This window comes from Malaya genurostris, chromosome 1 (assembly GCF_030247185.1).
Source record: "Malaya genurostris strain Urasoe2022 chromosome 1, Malgen_1.1, whole genome shotgun sequence".
Taxonomy (NCBI): Eukaryota; Metazoa; Arthropoda; class Insecta; order Diptera; family Culicidae; genus Malaya; species Malaya genurostris.
Genome location: NC_080570.1, coordinates 35749915 through 35764700, shown reverse-complemented (window position 1 = coordinate 35764700; position 14786 = coordinate 35749915).

Below are 14786 nucleotides of genomic sequence, written 5' to 3'. Positions count from 1 at the left end.
TATATTTCAGAAACGGTGGGTTCGATCGATTTGGTTTCTTCTGCAATGTTTAGGTCATTAAAAGTACTATGTAAAAAAAATTTAATACTGTAGAAAAAAAAAGATTTTTTATTTTACAAACAACACCTAAAGTTCAAATATCTTAAAAAGAGTATTTTAATTTTTTTTAATATTTTGATATGTAACTGAAGTTCAAAACAAAACTGAAATCCAAAACAAAATACTGTCAAACTTTTAGAATGGAGAATATTTGAAATTTATAAATTTAAATTTTTGAAAATCATAATTTTCAACAATTATGGTACCGTTCTCGAGATTTGAAAAAAAATGAAATTTTTATTTTTGTTACAATTTAGGGATGGTTATTTGAATTTATTAAAAAAAACGGAATTAATCCACCTAGACCTGTAATGGTGCTTTTCTCATTAACATTTCATGAGAAATCGATGGTAGTTTCATATTATTCAGTTTGAATAACTGTCTCCGGAATCGGGAGACTGTCACAGTTTGTAACGGGTCACGGGCGGATTTAGTTTCTTCCCTGACTGAGTTTGCTTACGCGCCAAGCGAGCGGAACGGATCACACCCGCATGCAAACCAGCGACATTCGTCACGTGCCCAGCGAGACTTCTCAAGGCGGGTTGTAAAATTTTAACCGACAACTAAAAACGCTCAATCGTTCCACGATACTCAGTTTTTTTTTCAACGGGTGGCTATGCCCAACGGGAACTGTTCTTCACGATATCGATTGCAAAACGAAGGCAATGATCAATCCGTTTCTTCTCACGACACGTGATATTTATTCTCGGTGACTCTTGGCTCATATGTATATTTCCTCCTCACTTCCTTATCGACATTTCTATATTTAACCTACAAGCGCTTGTTTACTACTATCTCCACCATGCAGGGTGAAGTCACTACCACTAATACACGAATCGATACAATCTTATTAACTAGTTCTGACCTTGTCGAAAAACATAACGATCCAACGGCGGCTGGAATTCTGGTAGCGGCGGCGGCCGATGAGCGCTATCCGTGTCTCGACTAACTTCCTCAGAGGTGTCTCGACTACTCGCATATATCTTATGCTGAATCGATATTCGTCCGTAACACGAATTTTTGCGTTGGTTGCTACGAGGCCGGATATAACGATTTTTGGCAATGGAAGACCGGAAATCGTTACTAGGAGGCGTGGAGAACCTCCGGTTGGCCCACAGATGCGAATGACGATCACGGGCCTGCCGACGAGCTAGGCTACAAGCCGACAAGCTTCTGGGTCGTCTGAGGGCAAGCGTGACTAGTCGCAAACCCCTACACCTGGCAGTCACACCTTCACTTGAAGGATGCTGGTCCTTCAAGAAAATGCGCAAATAGCAGACAATAGCGTTAATTCACATATAGGTTCTATTGATAGCTTTCAAAATTATTTACCTGTACCTCGAGCAACTTAGGATTAATTCTATGCTTGTTCGGTGGTATCTCAATTAATATGCTTCATTTCGTGCAAACTACAAAGAAGAACATGTATAATGGAAGCCTGCTACAGTCGATATTAACTACTCACTCTAACCGTCATGCATAGTTTTCCCTTTCTGGGCCTTTAAAATAACTTCCACCTTATATCTCGTTTTCTGCAAATTTTGAATTCATCCAATTACTTTAATCTTATTTCTTTCTCGCAGGTACTTACAATGCGTAATCGATCGGCTTTCTAACAATGTTCACTTTATCTTTATGCTTTATCTTCACTTGAACAAAACTGTTCCACAAGTTGCGACTGATCACTATGCCGTTCGAATCGAGAAAAAAGATCATTGCCCTCTGGCTGACTGTATTTCCTCAGCTTCTATATACTCGCGCCGCGAGTTCCCTTTTTATTTACCCAACTACACCAATGAATTGGTCATTCCCCACCTCGTTGAGTTCTATGGTCTCAGTATCGTATCGCGATTACATTAAGGTTTCTTTTACGACCACTAGTGTCGCTAGTGTCGCTTAGAAGGACGTTATCACTATATTGCTTTTCGACTCGAACGCAACAGCCCTCTCGTCTGTTTTAGGCGCGCACACAAACTCTTTATTTTATTTTTAATCCAACTATATTGTAACATCGTTACAAGTTGCAGTAGGTTTTCAGGGCCATTAAATAGAATATTTTCACAATCTGATTTGATAATTTAGTACTTTTTTGTATCGTCCATTATATGAAGGTTGTACATTTTTATCTTTCATTATCCTGGAAATCGGATCCGGAGAATAATTCAACCTCAATCAGTTATTTATAATTCTGATTTCTTCTGTGCTCGGTGGAGAAAATCTAGCTTCGGTGTTGGTTTTCGTTTTTTTTTTTTGCCCGCGTGTATGAAGTCGTCCACCACCCACAGCGTGCTTCGTTCGTAAAGGCGGTGTTGTATTTTTTTCTTCCGTACCACCGCATGTACGTACCGGTGCATTATATGTTATACTACGATTTGAAATTTCGAACACTCATCACCTTGTACTTCCGGAACCGAAGATCGTATCCGGAAGAAATTCAGGAGTTATGTAGAGACCTTTCTTTTTAACCTATGTTTGTAAAAATCGGCCAAGCTATTTTGCCGGAACCGGAAGCCGGGGACTGGTAACAGTTCGGCTGAAAAGTTCGTATCGTTTAAAGAAACACACATTTTTTTGCCAAAATTCGTTATTATTATTCAACATAATTGCCATCAGAGGCGATACAGCGATTATAGCGATCTTCCAACTTTTCGATACCATTTTTGTAGTACGATTTGTCCTTTGCCTCAAAATAGGCCTCAGTTTCAGCGATTACCTCTTCATTGCTTCTAAATTTTTTACCAGCGAGCATTCTCTTGAGGTCTGAGAACAGGAAAAAGTCACTGGGGGCCAAATCTGGAGAATACGGTGGATGAGGGAGCAATTCGAAGCCCAATTCGTGCAATTGCAGCATGGTTTTCATCGACTTGTGACACGGTGCATTGTCTTGATGAAACAAAACATTTTTCTTCTTCAAATGAGGCCGTTTTTTTGGAAATTTCGTCCTTCAAACGCTGTAATAACGCTATATAATAGTCACTGTTGATGGTTTTTCCCTTTTCAAGGTAGTCGATGAAAATTATACCATGCGAATCCCAAAATACAGACGCCATAACCTCACCGGCCGATTGTTGAGTCTTTCCACGCTTTGGGTTCGGTTCATCGCATGCAGTCCACTCAGCTGACTGTCGATTGGACTCCGGAGTGAAGTGATGGAGCCATGTTTCGTCCATTGTTATATATCGACGAAAAAAATCGGTTTTATTTCGATATAACAGCTCCAAACACTGCTCAGAATCATCAATTCGTTGTTGTTTTTGATCGATTGTGAGCTCACGCGGCACCCATTTTGCACAAAGCTTTCTCATATCCAAATATTCGTGAATAATATGTCCAACACGTTCCTTTGATATCTTTAGGGTGTCAGCTATCTCGATCAACTTCACTTTACGGTCATTGAAAATCATTTTATGGATTTTTTTCACGTTTTCATCGGTAACAGCCTCTTTTGGACGTCCACTGCGTTCATCGTCTTCGGTGCTCATATGACCAGTACTCAATTTTGCAAACCACTTACGAATTGTTGCTTCGCCCGGTGCAGAGTCTGGATAACACTCATCAAGCCATTTTTTGGTATCGGCGGCACTTTTTTCATCAAAAAGTAGTGTTTCATCAACACACGAAATTCCTTTTTTTCCATTTTTTTCACAATAACAAAAGTAGCTTCACTCAAAATGCAATATCTCACAAACTAATAATCAGACAGCTGTCAAATTTATACACGTATCTTTTGAAGGTTGGTACTAACTGAAAATGGTATGGATTTAATTCTAGTGGCGCCCTCTTATAGAAACAATACGAACTTTTCAGCCGATCTGTTATAGTCGGAATGGATACGTTTGGCCATCCGCTGACAAGGCCCACCGATTGGAACTGATTTGAGCAACCACATTTTTTTCTGTATAGTTGGTTGCTTGAAATGTTCAACACTCTTTATCCTGTCGTTCTGTGTCACGAAAGTTGGATCCAGATAAAAACCATTTATTTGGTTCTAAGTTTGTAAAAATCAGTCACGCCATCTCTGAAGAACATGAGTAATTTGATTTGAAATTTTAACATTAATCACCCTATAATGCCGGAACCGAGAGTCCGAACAAGGTGAAATTCAGAAATTATCTGTGGGGCCACAGTAAAATTTTGATTAACATCTATTTAATCAACAATTTAACGTATTTTCATAAAATTTTGTTTTTAAAAAATATTAAAAAAATTTTCATGATATTCAAAAATTTACAAAATATGTAACGTTTTCAAATGTTATTTCTCCATTGTAAAGATTTGACAGTACTTTATTTTGGACTTCAGCTACAACATATCTAAAAATAAAGAAAATTCAAAATACATGTTTTGAGATATTCAAATTTTACGTGTTATTTTGAAAACAAAAACAAAACAAAACAAAATTCGGTGGTACTAATTGTTTTACGTAGTCTTTATGAATACCTAAACCATTGGAGAAGAAACTAAATCGATCGGACTCACCGTTTCTGGGATATATTTTTGAAATTTTTTTAGAGATTTTTTACTAGTCCCTGCTCAAAAGTGAGGCTAGAGTTAAAATGGAAAACTGATACTGCAAATTGTTTCGTTTAGCCAAAAATAACGGTTACACTCCGGGTACACTGGAACCACTACCTTGTGAGAAGCCTTACACTTCTTCGGAAAGTAGAAGAATGAAGGTTCGTTTTTGTTTAGTAGTTTTCCATCATGGAGCACTGGAGAGTCGCTCACTTAGAAATTATTTAGAAACATTCATTTAGGGGTTAGCCAAATTTTGTGCTAGGGCAGTTTCTGCTACTTACAGAACACTTTTTGTTTTGCAACGAAGTGCAATGTCTTTTCTGACGTGCCGAACGAAAACGTGTTTTCGACTATTTCTGGCCAATGCAGGTTTGGTCATTTAGGTCAAAATTGCTATCGAACTCGGTATAAAATGAATATATGAATCGGTTGCATTGAACCTTGTTCACCTAATATACTAAGCATGTCAAGATAGAAATTTCACAACTCCACGATGGACCATGAGCAGCAAACATATTGTGAATCTTGCGTACCATCAGTTGTCTGATCGACATCAATGTCAACCAGGCTCGCCCCCATCCGAAAATCTTTCGATTTCATCCATCATTCAAGCGGATTTCCGCTTTGCTGATGTCACATCAAAATTTATAAACCTTTTTCGACACGGCGCGATCGAAACTTTCGGTAGCTTAGCTTCCATCGCCAGTCGGCCCCAAAGTGGTTGAGCAAACAATTGAGCGCGCGCGGAAGATTCCGAAACCTTGCGACCGGCCAAACGTCATCGTCGTCACTGCACTCTATCGCTAAATCCGGTTCACCGAGTCTACCAATCGTGGCACAACTTCCGAAATCGCCCGAGAAACGCTGCGATACTGACGCGGTGTCGATGACGACCAAGGAGCAAAGAAAAAAAAAACCTCACTTCGGACACGGTTTCACTTTCTACCAGATAGTCGAAATTATCTTCCTCCCTTCGGACTTTTAGTAGCTTCTCCTCCTCCACCGGCGTCTTGTTTTTTTTGTCTTCCCTGAGTGAAAAAAAATGGGTTACTGAACTTGAAATATCGAAACGAATCGATCGAACCGCGAGTGTAAGATCGCAAAAGAAAGCGACAGTGTGGCGGTACGATCGTCATTATCGAGGGGTTTGCAATGAAGGATGGAGGCGGTGGTTGGTGCGGAATTTTTTGTTTGAGTATACATCGATCGAACGCGCGCGCGAGTCTAACAGCCCGCCCCGACCAGGATATGGAACCGAAAGTTGTGGACTTTTGCCGTTTGGTTCTTCGTTTCTCTCTGATTCATGCATGCATACAACGGGCATCAAGAGTAATAGGGGCTTCGATGAGGGGAAAACAACCGTGACCACCGGGTAGCGAACTGAACTTAACTGAACTGGCGTAAAATTGACTTAAGGCTTTCGATAGTACATCGAAGGCGTGGATGTGTGTCAAAGCCCCGCATGAGTTGAGCAAAGTTAAAGGACGAACTCAATCCCCGGATCTTCGGATGCAGGTTTTACCCACAGCTTTTGGTTTAGTGCGTTTTCTATGATTAGAGTCTTGATGGTGAAGTCATTGCAAAATTCTTGTCACTAAAAAACGCCTTATTCGTTACTTCCATCAGTATTGATTGCCTTGGAAGAGTCTGGGGTCTACTAGGAGATTGATAGTACCTATTATCTTTGTTCGGATCAGGACCAGCCTAGATGCCGTGTGGAATCCGGCGGAAAAAAAACTTAACCAAGAGTAGATCCACTGGATTCCTGCTTCCAAGGCGAAAATTGCGAGAGTATCTTTTTCCCTTTAGTTATCATATTTTTTTAACGTTTCACATCTGATTACTCTACTTTACTAAATTATTTCTTCATTCAACTTATAAATTTCCGGTTAACTTCTAAGCAATGTTTTATTTTGGTATTTTGCAAGGATACGTTAATATTACAAAGTTAATAACAGAGATAACATAGATACTTGTTTGTTTTTGATAAATTAATATTTTTTTCTCGGTAGCCGGCTGCCCACATCAACCAACCAACCAAGAAAGTAATCATTTTTCGCGGTAAATAATAAATAAAAAAAATGAATTGTTGACCTTTGTTCGATGACTTAAAATGAATTGATATAATTTATAGAATATGTCACTACAATGAATCAACTATTTTGTCTAATCCCAATCGTTCGTGAATTTTGTAGCATGCAATTTCATTTAGAAAAAAATAGAGAAGTTTTTATTCGCTACGCTATAGTATTTCAACTATTACTACAGTTTCCACGAATTAGAACTGTGAATCCAAATTTCCCGAGACTTCAGTATCGGATATTATTGAAACGTTCACTCGAGAAGTCTGTGAGTTAAGTGATGCATCCGAGCATCTTGAAACCGAAACATACTAAGTCGCACGCAAATTACTGAAATTTTTACCAATAAGTATTCTTCTCACGTGAATCGCTTGGAGTGCGCAGTAGTATATACGGCATCTATTAACAACAAGTGTTGGACTAACATCCCTTCCCATTCCTTAGACGATCTACGTTTCGGGCCTGGCCGGCGCCGGTACTGATCAATGAATTCTGGGGTTACTAAAAGATGTACATTGAAGGATGATTTGCCAGGCCCATTTCTAGATGATCCTATCTCTAGAAATTCCCTGTACAATTTCAGCTAATCCCTATCAGTAGCGGAGTAGCAACCAGGGGTGGTCGCTCGAGCTCTCAATCAATAGAAACCGTGTAACTTCGGAAATTCGCGTAAAAAACGGCGGAGCTTCGGAAATCTGCATATAAAAAATTCGGTGTGTAATGTCAGAGACATAACTGGATGTCGTGAATACAAATAAAACTGGTACACTCCTTCTTCATACTTTCGAATATCAATTAGTTGATCGATTGTGTTAATTGTGAAATTATCACCCTGAACGCTTTGTGTGAATTGTCACCTCGAACGCTATTGAATGGTTTTGAGATCGGATGTTTACTTTTTGAGTTATACGAAGTTTTACGTCAAAATTTTCAGCTTATTGACAATATCTGTCACAATTGAAAAAGGCAAGCAAGCGTGATGATTTTTTTTCACAATTTCCAAAAATTTTAGAAAACTTTGTTTTTCAGTTATTTATAGTTATCTCACGCTGTTAAAAATTTAATCACAAATTTCTGATAGCTTGTAGAAAAAAAATTATATTATTGGGTTAAGTACATCAAAAGATATTCGCGATAAAATTCTACCCATTCTTGTACAAAAATCAAACATTGTCCAAGTGTCAGAGAGTAGACTTCAAAAAAATTTGGAATAACACCAGATCTCGACGTTTCATACATTTCCAAGACAAAACAGGAAAACCGGATAACTTTGGAGATTCGCGTAACTTCGGACATCTGTGTAGAAAAAAACCGCGTTGAAAACGCATAAAAAACCGCGTAAAAAATATCCCAGTGTACAGATATTCCATGAGAAAAAGATATATGACCCCTTGAAAATGCGTAATATTAGGTACAATCGTTCTCCGTCCGAGAATATTAGACCCATATTTTTTATCATTTTGCCACCATTTTCACGTTAGGGTGGCCAAAAAATCGATTTTTTCGTTTTTTTTTTAAACCTGGTTTTTTCGAATACATAACTTGGTAACAACTGAAACGATTAAAATAAAGATATTTAGCTATTTTTTTCTATAAAATATAAGCATTTTTCCAATCGTTCAAAAGTTTTGAATTTTATACCTTCCTCATATAGAAAGGGACATGCAATAACCTGATAAATCGACTAGTGTCATGTACCATTCGACTCAGTTCGTCGAACTGAGCAATGACTGTGTGTGTGTATGTGTCAAATAACAGGGTGGCAAGTGAATTGCCGATTTCAATTTCCCGTTTTTTCCGGTTTTCTCGGTGCGCGAGACAAAAAATTCCCGGTTTTTTTAACAGGCTCAAATCGCCTATGTTCAGTATTTTTTTGAATATTTCTAGAAATCGCATCTCTAAAAGAACATCGAGAGTTGAGAAATAAAGTATTTTTTGGGTATCTCGATTTAGAAATAGAAAATATTCAGGGCTGAGTGTCATATACCATACGAATCAGTTCGTCAGGATCTGAAATTGTGTATTTATCTATGTAACGTTTTTTGAGTGATCAATTTTCTCAGAGATGGCTGAATCGGTTTTCCGAGCTATTCAGTCCTTTGTGAGACTTCCACTAAATAAGTCTTACTTAGGCTATCTGGAAAATCAGTAGTTCTTAAGACTCTTAAGATTCAAACTAGGAGTGTGTTCTAGAGATGGGCAAAACCGTTCATTACAGAGAATCGCTCAAAACTTGATAGTACTACCGAAAGAATTAGTTCTGTTGAACCGTTCATTCGTTATTCTTTTTTGTATATCATTTTTTTTTATCCCGGTTTTAACCTTTTTGATATCGTTTTTATGAAACTTTGTATGTTTCTTCGAAAATTATATGTGAGATACAGATTACAGATTCAATAATAGTGAGCAGTGCAGTAAAACTTCATGCAATTCAATTGAAACTGAATGTGGAACACATTGACGATCACCCTACTGCAGTAAACTTCACACTCTGACACACACAACGTTCCCTGGCGTACCTAACGAGCAGCATTCAGTTCTTCACTCTTCACACTTCCAATCGAAGCTCAGTTTCCCCACCGTCAGTTGATCTCTCGAAGTAACAAAATATCTCTTTCAATAGTGTGAGAGCGGCCTTCAAATGAGGTTTATGTAAACATTCGAATTGGTTCAAGACAATACTGCCCATACTCGCATATCAGTCCCATATCGATTTTCGCCAATATTGAGTTAGCTTGAGGAATGCAAACTATCCTCAATATACGCTCAGAAATTGTCATAAAAGTTGAGGGTTTGTTCAGTAAAATGTGAAAAAAATATCAACTCAAGTCTGTCCCCCTATATGTGAAGTACCCGCATATCAGTCCCATTCAGTGTAAATTTCAATAATTTCATTTGTTGCAATATTGGAATAGCAAAGGTGTATTACCGATATTTCATGTAATAATACCATAATTTAGCATTAGGTAGCACAATAAATCAAAAAATTCGAAAATAAAATTTTAATCGTCTTTTTCTCGACATGCCGATTTTCCATATGGGACTGATATGCAATTATGGGCAGAATAGATGAAAGACAAATTAGATAGCAATTACAAAATACACATAAATTAATAGTTTCCTCCTTTAGTTTTCATTTTTAATGCTTTACTCCATTTATAAAACTTCAAATGACTACGATTATTCAACTGACGATGAATTCTGGGAGCTTCACTTGAAAATGGCAGCAAAAGTCAAATGAATTAGCAGGAATATGCTGACGGTCAGGGGCCATAAATTTAATTTTCATCTTATATTATTAGATTGAAAATGAAATTTTACCGCACAGATAGGGAGTACTTTTTGCATGTATTTCTACCAACAATCATTCTCTTCTCATACGTTATCAAAGGTCACGAATGTGTGTAACTTCTACCAGATTCCTCGGACCAGCAAACATTCCGAAAAACGCAACTAACTTGTATACATCCTCGAAGAATTCGATTACTTTCATTTCTATATAGAGAACTATCATTCTTAAATAAAGAACTCCAATTCACTCACGTTTCGAGGAGATATAAATCGTTGAACTGTTCGTGTATTCCAATACTATATTAGCCTAGTATAGTCTAAAAAAGTAGACCTAAGGTTAAAAATGAACCAGAAACAATTCTCCTCCCGATTCCAGCTAACAACATACACTATATTCTTTCAAAATTAAATTTTGGCGAAACAGAACAAAATCCTTCTAAAATTCTTGAAATGGACTCTTGTCGCTCTGGAAAAACAACAACAATCTATGCCTCTAGTGACTGAGATGATCTAAGTTTGATTCTTCGTCGACATCAACACCCGCATTCATGTGATCCTACTATGAAATCCATCTTTAATATAAATTAAACATTAAACCTTCACTGAACAAATCAAACCATCTTCTACTCAGGAACCAATTTCTGATCTCAAAGAAAAAAATCAAATACTCATTGCAAACGGTGGACAAGGTCAAAGTCGACAGCTTTTTTTAATTTTGTGAATCCTATTGAAATCAATATCCGGATTACAACACAAGTATTGTCTCAAGATGACATTATGATGAAATTAGGACAATTATTAGCCCACTCAAAAACATGAAGGCTCCTAAGAATTTTTCATAATTTTATTAAATATGTTACCTGATGTTTCTTTTGCAATTATATTCTGCAAACTTATTCTGAAATTTAACAGAAATCCAGCAAAAGCATCCATTCGATGTGCTGTTGTTGATAAAACTAAGAAAGCTGTATCGCTTTCTGACGCATTAAAAATTGCTGCCGCAATAAATTTGCCTTACGAAACATGGGATTTTGACCCCATCTCCAATGGATTGTGTACCATAAAACCTGTGTGGGACGATACGATGTTTCAAAACTTTTATTGAACTTCTCACTCAAACACAATATGGAGTATTGTCTCCAATTTTTCATTTCTTTAATCAGGAAAATCATGATGCTGAAAATCTTAATTAAGATTAGGACTAGTAATTTTTTTCCTGGATTTGCACTAAAAATCCTGACTTTTTCTCGTTTTTTCCCCGCTGAAACGAAATTCCCGACTTTTTCCCGGTTTTCCCGATTTTCCCGGTCACTTGCCACCCTGAAATAATCTCACTAGGTTTTCAGGTATTGATGAACCGATTTTGACCAACTTAAGTTCAAATGAAACCTCTTGTGGTCTTATACGGAATTCCGGAATTTCATCCGGATCCAACTTCCGGAATTATGTTGTCGTTGAAATGTTCTTTCAGAAAAGTCGAATGACCCAGCTCAGTGACATGAATAGCATAAATTGCTTCATGTGATGTGCGTGTTCAAGCTTTCCACCAGGGTTGGTGTGATACCATATTTTCGGTCGCACCGTTGGGCTTTTATATTGTTACAAAACACAATCTCCAATCTGAATTATCTTCAATCACTCGATGAGGAGTGATACACCCAAACCTCCATTTACGTAACTTATATATGTATATATGTATCAATATACGTACGAATGTGTGAAAATATTTGTATTTCTTAATACATATAAATTTTGGTGAAGTAAAAGCGATCATTTATATGTATAAATATATACACATATATGCACACGGGTGTATGTGTAAGCATACATACATACATATATAAGGTTCGTAAATGGAGGTTTGGGTGTATATGAGATTTATGTAGTAACTCTTTGCACTTTGGCGGAAACGCTTAATCTGTCTAGTTGTGCTTAACGGTAGAAGTTGAACTACTAAGTTGCACTGGCAACTACGATCTCAAGAGTCGAAGACAAAACGGGAAAGAAGGGAACGTTAAGAAGAAGGTCATTTGCTTCTTTCTTTCGATTGTAAGGGACAAATGCGATGGCAGAATTTGACGTTGAAATATATTGTTATATTTGTATATGACGATGGAGAAAATCATCAAACGGAATTGGAAATTAATTCATTTTCGTTTTAATTACTCACATTGCACTGGTTATGCCTACATGGTGAGCCCAGGAAAAAAGCCTGGAGGTAGCCATATAAAATATTAATTTGGATGTATTTTTTTCGTTTTCATTTTAACAGCTGCAACGAAACATCAACACCGTGGAATCCGTAGTGCATTTGATGGTCCACCTTTACGTAAATACAAATTGCAACCATCCGAGGCTCATTTGCTTTGTGGCCTCCCGGTAAGACAACAATTGCCTGCCTGCACCAAACACTGCGAAACAGTTATACAAACCTACGCAGCAAATGCACTGGCATGTACATACCAATAATGGTTTCCGCAAAGCTCGCACACGAATTCCGGCAGAGCGAACACATTCCTGATTCGATTGAACCGGGCCTGAGGTGGAAAATCATTTTGTTACACAAATTGACTGCGACGGATGATTTACGGGCATCGACGTTGTCGGTAATGAGTAAAACCGACCGATTCTGATAATGCGATTTGCGATCACTCCACCATTTTGTTCTCTAGTTTTTCCCGGTGTGAGATTCCTGCTTTGACAAAATGAACAACAAATTGTAATTTTTAAAATGAACCTTCTTCCAAAAACACAGCTGGATGGAAGTCTCTTCTTCCGTCCGTCTGCGGTGCATCTTGCATTGGCTTTTTTATTTCTTAATTTCTGAATGAACAGGCAATCCGACAACGGTTCCGGGTCTGTGATTAACCCAGTTGACGGAACAATTTGGGCGTGAGAACAAGTTGTCGCAAATAACTGTTGTGAGACTCGGTAGGAAAACCGCGCGCTCTTTCTCTGTCATATTTTGCCTTGTGCGCGAACAACCGTGCCATCAGATGTCATTCATGTCTCGAACGGGTTTTTACGCGGATTTTTAATTGTACCATCATGTTATGCACGTCCGTCCCATGCACTCATGGATCGAGCTTCTTCGTTTGGCAGGCAAACAGGCAGCCAGGCAGGCAGTGCGCGGTGGACGTTGGTCGGTTTTTGTTCCGCGTTGTCGGTTTCAATTTTAATAACTCTAATAAGGTAATCATGGAAAACGGAGGTAATTTCGGCATAATTTTGTCATTACATTGGATACGAAACTTGTGACGGTTAAAATGAGTATAACGCGAAGGTCAAGAGTTCCTAGAAATTGTACCAACAAATTTAATAGCTTGATTTGATGGTGCATCGTGATTTTATTTGTTCCAAGATGTCATGAATCGCCTAGAAGTAAACTCAACCGCATTCTAATTCCTATTAACACTTGCCTCTTTTGACAAGTTACGACCATGCTATCGTTTTGTTCGTATCCATTCCGACAAAAACAATCCTAAACTAAATCAGACCGAAAATCACACTTCTCGACACAACCGGAATACAAAAGACTGACAAAATCTTTCGATATGCCTACACAAAACGTGCGAAGGATGGGGTTACGTAGATAGAAGCCGATAGGGCGAAGAAATTGTTCCAATTAATATTCCCGACGCACCTCCTCGTTTACATCCTACGAGGAGTCGTAGAAGCAGAAGACGACGCAGACACAGGCTGATGACACCATCCAAAGCGTGGTTTTGTGTATTACGTCAGGTTTACGGAAAAAGTTTACAATGGAAGTACCCCCACGCTAATTAGTGCAAATCGTTGGTGCTTTCAAGACAACAACAAACATTCTCGTGGCTTGTTTTAAGGCATCGAACATCGCGCGCTGACTGTAGATGAAAATAATGGAACAACCATCCACCAAACCACTAAGCCTTGAATATTAGGCAGATGAGTAATGGACTGTTTCGGGGGTGTGAGGAGGTTTTGTCTCGGTTGCCAATTGATCAATTAATCATCGGACCCCATGCCGGATACGGCCAGAACAAGAGCACCGGAATACAATGGCTTTGATTTAGTGTTTTACACCACCACCACCACACCATTGTGAACAATGGACACGTTTTAGATTCACAAATTGAGCACCAGAACAAGGTCAACTGCAGTCCACTGCAAGCGTTGGGCTGTACGACCAGCTACAAATCACAAACCAGAAATGCAATTGAACAAAGCTTGGAATTCGGTGTTCATACATTTCAAGCAGTAAACACACTGACTGAATACAAATTTCGGTCCATTTTTCTATGTCAAAAATGATTTCTTTTTTTTTTTTTTTCAAAATTAAAACCTCTTTAACTCCACCTAGTGGTGTAATGATGTCTTTTTTCTTAGCAATCATATTATCATATAAAATACTGAGGTATTCTTCAAAATAATTTTCTTCGATTCTTGAAAAAATAATCGGAATCGGTTTGTTTGGCCGTCTACTGATAATAACTACCGGTTGAAGTAGTTTTGAGGCCGATTTCGATTTTTTTTACGTTTTGCCTTTCTCATATAGAAACGCTATACAATCACTGTGAAAACCGACTTTTAAACCGAGGCCCGGTGGGCCGAATGTCATACAATTCAACTCAGCTCGACGGTCTGAGCAAATCTCTCTCTCTCTCTCTCTCTCTGTATGTGTGTGTGACAAATAATGTCACTCGATTTTCTCAGAGACTGCTGAACCGATTTTCACAAACTTAAATTTAAACGAAATGTCTTATGTCTCAAAGACCGACTTCCGTTTCCGGAATTAAAAGGCAATATGTGCAAATCTAT